The sequence below is a fragment of the Cannabis sativa genome, chromosome 6 (assembly GCF_029168945.1).
Source record: "Cannabis sativa cultivar Pink pepper isolate KNU-18-1 chromosome 6, ASM2916894v1, whole genome shotgun sequence".
NCBI classification, from domain to species: Eukaryota; Viridiplantae; Streptophyta; class Magnoliopsida; order Rosales; family Cannabaceae; genus Cannabis; species Cannabis sativa.
In genome coordinates this window covers 42,813,110-42,819,338 of record NC_083606.1, presented here as the reverse complement: position 1 = coordinate 42,819,338, position 6,229 = coordinate 42,813,110, and positions in this window count along the sequence as shown.

The following is a 6,229-nucleotide window of genomic DNA, read 5'->3' as shown; positions in this document are numbered from 1 at the left end:
AGCGAGGTACCTATCTCACTATAGGAAGGCGCATTCTTATAACTTCCACAAGTTAACTTCACACATCTTTCAGTGAGACCTATAATCTCGACGAGACAAACCAAATCAGAATGAATCATTAAGTCTTCAAACAAAGAGGCAGCAAGATGTATATCATCGACCTCAAAAAGATAAGGGAGAAAAGCTCCAGCTCGCTATTAAGGTTATTGGAACCAAGTTCCTGTCGAGACATCACCATTCGCTACAATTAAAGACGTGTTTAAACACATAATTTTTTGACGCTGTAAAAGCAGGAAAATCACAGCTGTGTGATTTTTAAATAATAACTGCATTTATACTACGTGATGTGTAATCAAACTCCATGATTTCAGGAGAAAAACGTTGTAAAGATTATAGTGAACTTTATAATAAACTGCCTACTATGTGATTATAAATAGTGGCAAGCAAGATAAAAAAGGGGGGAGAAAATATCATACAAAAGAAAAGGCCCCGTAAAACTATCAGAAATCTAATAAGATTAACTCGTGGACTATGCAGAATTTTAACTGCAAAACTATGTAAAAAATCCGTTGTGTTCATACTTTTTACTTTACAACTTTTATTTTTCTGTGTGAGATTGTCACTATTAGGCTCAAAGTTAGTTAGCAAAAATCGGAGTTAACAGTTTGGTGTTTTCATTGAGAGCCTTTGTGAAAAAGCTCAGAAAAAACCCTCCTTTCTTTTGAAGAAAAAACTATCTCCTTCATGGCTAAAAGCCTAGAAAATGTAAATACTCCACATGAGGAAACTCATCACCGTTATGGGAAAGAGCCCATGGGCTCCAGAAGGTCATCTAACCCACAGCCCAGACGGACCACCCGCTCCAGGAGGACTCAACCTGAAGGTGGCCCCAGCATTCGGACCACACGCTCTTGGAGGACCCAACCCGACATTGGTCCCAGTACACGAATAACATGCTCGAGGAGGACTCAGCGTGGGAATGATCGGAATCCTGGCATAGGGGATGAGGAGCCTAACCGTGGAGGTACTCAACCTATGGGAGAAGACACTTATGAGACCGAAAACCGCCGCCTTAGACGCTGCCTGGAGGAGGCACAGCGGCGGAACGCTGAACTAGAGCGTGATGCAGCCGTAGCTAGGGCGGGGCAGGGGACTAGCACTCAAAATCAACCTGATTTGGAGTGAGAAGACCACGAGGCAACCAGGAGACGGGAGAATCCCCAGGACGAACAACCTAGGGAAAATGAGGTTCCCCCTGAAAATTAGAATGATCGACCAGAACCCTCTCACAGAAATGAGAATGGGAGGCAACCAGGAACTGATGAACAAGAAATTCCTCATGAAAATGAGGAATGTTTTGTGACTCAACCTGGAGGACGTAGGTCACCTGTAAGAAATCGCCAGCGTTCTTCCCGAACCCATAGAGGGAGGGCTCGTACAGACCCTAATGGGGGAAATGCGACAAACCACACTCAGGGGGAAAGAACATAGCGTGAAGAAGCAAGTGTGACCTCAGGGCGGTCAAGGACCCATAGTCGATCAAATCGAAGAGGAGAAAGTACTCGACGAGCTGATGATCGAGAAGGTACGGGAACCAGTAAATCTGCGAGTCACTTGAGGACGAAGTCCATGAGCAAGACGAGGTCCGTAAGCAGGACGCAATCTGTGAGTAAAACGAGGTCTGCCAGTAATTACTCCCAACCGATTATGCAAGAGCACTTGAATCGGAAAAAACTTGATCTTCGCCAATAACTCGGTCCAAAGCAAGAGGATTCTATCCAATTGCGAATAGACGAGTTGAAGGACAAGTTCAGGAGATATCAAGTGGGGGAGTTAGGGAGGCAATCTGGATACGATTCGGACGAGGAGCTTGAGCCGTATCAACCACATATCATGAATACCCCTTTTCCCTCAGGATTTAAAAACCCGCATGTCTCATCATATGATGGAACCACTGATTCAATCCCGCATTTGAACAACTTCAACATAATAATGCGAGCTAGTACTGTGACAAAGAATTTACGCTGTATCTTGTTTCCCACCTCGCTTGTTGGACCAGCAAGTAGCTGGTTTAACAAGTTTACTCACCACTCAATAATTTCCTGGGAACAACTGTCTATGGATTTCTGTGAGAGATATGTCTTCTGTTTATTCAGATGTACTTTAAAACAGTAAGGATTTCAGTATCCCTTGATGAGTAAAGCATATAGTAAAGGATGTTTCATAAATGTATTTATGAACTAGTTTCCAGAAGTTTGGGTGGATTCAAATATACTACACTTGATCTGATGATCAAGGCATCAGATTGACTTATTTGCACACTTTGTTTTATGTTAGTGCAAGTGGGAGTTTGTTGGGTTTTGTGCCCTAAATAAAACCCTTTACAATCTGATTAGTTATCAATATAAGAAATTTGAAGTGATTTATGTTTGCATGAATTTTACATGCTAATGGTTTAATATGTTTATTACATTTATACACAAAATCAGTTAAATCCAGATCATATGTTTATTCACAATTACAGTATCGTCAACACAGTGGAATGTGATTGTAATCATATGAATCAAAAGACTAAGTCCCTGTTTCATCAGTGTTTTGGATTTACACTAATGTAATAATCAACGATGATGTGTACTTACAATTGGAGTAAGTGTTATGTTCTTTCCAGGACATAAATAAAGTATACTAGTTTTTGAATGTATGGAGCATACATTGGACTGGACCGATATTGCAACTAAGTTAAGATATTACAAACTTACTGTTATATATATCATTCCAAGTCAATATCAGTAGTTGATCTTAAGATTAAAAGAATCTTAATCCTGATATGCTTAGGCTCAACTCAGGAGTACTATTCATGTTCTTTGATTTATTAGTTAAGCCTACTTTTGGGTCAGGGTGATACGTATATTTTGGGAACATGATAGTATGATTGAGTGGGAATGCTAAACATAAATAAGGAATCTATAGCTTCTACTGGTGTATAGAAGTCAAGTGATGATTCCCTTCAAGCTTAGCAAATAGAAGTAAATGGATGAGCTCTTGTTTAACTGACTAATTATTAGATCACTAAACACCATTTACAGGTAGCTAAGTGTTTTAAGGGGCAAAATACATTGAGGGGTGAGAACGGTAAAGAAATCCCATCTCGATGTAGATCATCTATATAGAGGATCTTTAAATCACAATAAGATTATAACAATGGTTAAATGAGATAGCATATTGATATCGTGGAACATATAATATGCTCTATATAAGTCTGAGAGTGCAATTCTAAGTTCTAAGAGTGGATTCAACAAAGAATTAATAAGTAGGAATTTACTTAGTAAATTCGGTTCACTTATTGGAAGCTCAGCATATAGATCCATGGTCCCCATTCTAGTTGAGACTATACTACTTGTAAGACTCAATAATTGATTTGTGATTAATCAATTATAATTCTAAAATTAGACTATGTCTAATTTGTGAATTTTCACTAAGCAGGGACGAAATTGTAAAGAAAAGAGATTCTAGGTTTATTTATTTATTAATAGACTTTATATGTCTAATTAATAATTAAATTAAATGACAATATTATTTAATAATCTATTTTAGTTATTAAATAATTAGTTTTGGCATTTAAATGGTTAGAATTGAAAAATTGGCCTTTTTGAGAAAATAGAAATAAAATTTGTGAAAACTGCAAAAACCAAGTGGGGCCCATTACACACCAAGGCCGGCCACTTAAAGTGGTTTTTTCAAATTGATATTTTCATTATTTTAATACCAAATAATTCTTAACCTAAACCTAGTAGTTGCCTATAAATAGAAAGTGATGGCTCAGTCAAATCATAAGTTTTCAACAAGCTTTCTGTCAGAAAATTATTCTTCAGAAAAACTGAGCCTTCCCTTTCTCTTCTATAGCCGAACCTACCCTCTCTCTTTTCTTCTTCATAAATTTTGAACCTTAGTGATAGAGTAAGTGCCCACACACAGCAAGTGGTAACTCAATCATAGATTGGAAGACTGTGAAGGATCACACACAAAGAGAAGGACATTCGGGCTCAGATCTTGATAATACTCTGCGATAGAAAGGATACAAGGGTTAGAGATCTGAGTGGAAGGAGACATTATTCTGCTGCCATCAATGTAAGGTTTTCTTAACTTTATATGTGTTTATTTATCGTTTTAGAAAGTTCATATTTAGGGTGTTAAACAACATACTTGTGAGTAGATCTAAGATCTTGGTAAAATAAATTCCAACAGGAGTAGAGTATATTTGCAACTCGCTAACTGTACAGTCTTATGTGAGGAAAAGATATACAAACTGTTGTTTAGTATATTAACGAGAAACCATATGTAATTAAATGCATATAGATAGGTATCAACTCCGTTACATCTGGGAAGACGAAAGTGACGCATATCGAATGTTAAAACACTTAGCCTATAATGTACAAACTAAGTATAACAATCGGGTGGGCTCGAGACCTAATAAGCGAGGTGCCTATCTCATCGTCCTAAGAAAACACATTTTGTAACCCTACTAATAACTCCAGAATATTCCTATTAAGCTTCCTCTTCTTCAAGAGGAACACGGTGGAAAGGAGTTCTAGTCCATTGTATCTCTATTTATATAAACAATTGTCGGTCAATGAGCCTAATAAAATGGACTCGTAGACTAAGGATAGTTAACGCATGAACCACGTAAAAATCTCTTATTTGTTATTTTGATATTTATTCTGTCATCACTTTCTTAAGCTCTAAAAAATATTCTATTACCGAAAAACTCGGTAAACAAAAAAAAAAACACATCTTAAATAATTACTAAGGTTTCCAACTTGATGATATAAGTGTTCCGTTTAGACCAGATTCAAATACATTATCAGTTGAATAGAGTTGTCAGCTCATATATAATAGATACCATTTTAGCAACCTTTTATTCGATCAAAATAAGAATCCAACATTGTCCTGTTTAGGCAGAGTCAAGGTCATTTTTATTTTATGAGCTTCTACCATTGTTTTATATTTTGTAAACCCTATTCTGATAAGTCACTATTGGTGTGATCGTTACTGAGAATAAAAGATTTACAATAATACTTATCTTTCAAGATTATACGATGTTAAATTGCTAATGAATGAATATCTATTATGGATGAATCTCATTAAAATAAGAACCATGTAAAACCAATAATGGAGATCGAATATCTTAAAACTAAAGCTCATTATTTTAAAATATATTTTATTTTCATTTTGATATCTATTTAGTCTATTTATTTTAATATTAATATATTTATTTAATTAAAATTACTAATTTTAATAAACTAAATATAAATTTTAATTTAAAATTTATAAAATTATATACTTAATTAGGTTTAAAATTAAATAAAATTTATGTTTCATCCTTAGTATTAATTTTTAATAAATATTATGAACATTTCTTAATTTAAGTTGGTACAAAATTAATTAAAAAATTAATTTTAAACTCATATTTAATTTTCTATAAATATATATAATTAAAATTTGAAACTCAATGTATTTAAAAATAAAATACGTTTTTGAATTTATTAAAATAAAATAAAATAAATCTTAAAAAATTATTCTAATATATGCTGATCTAAAATTAATTAATAAATTAATTTTTAACATAAATATAATTTTTCTATTTAATTAAATTTCATGAAAATATCTAATATTTAAGTATCTTCAATAAAATCAACTTAAATATTAATTTTCTATTTAATTAAATATATCTAGAAAAAAAATACAAAATAGTCTACTTAGAAAATAACTATCTAAATATTTCATAAACTAATTGTTGTTTTTCTAATTAAAATATATTATATTTTAGTCTATTTATTTTAATAAATCATTAATAAAAATTACTTGATTTAATTTGATCTAAAATTAATTTTTTAACTTTAATCTAATTTTCAAAATTTTAACATTTATTATAAATGAATTTCAAAAATTAAAATAAAATAAAATATATTTTGAAAATTATTCTAATTCAAGTTAATCTGAAAATGAAAAATTTCCAACTTAAATATAATTTTCTATTTAATTAAATGTATTAAAATAGAAATAATTAATTAAGTATCTTGAATAAAATCAACTTAATTATTAATTTTTGTTTAATATCTAAGAAAATATTTAAATTTGAGTTGGACTAAAATTAATTAACATTAATTTTCTATTTCAATATATATATATTTTTTATTTAATTAAATATTAGAAAAATACAAATTAGCTT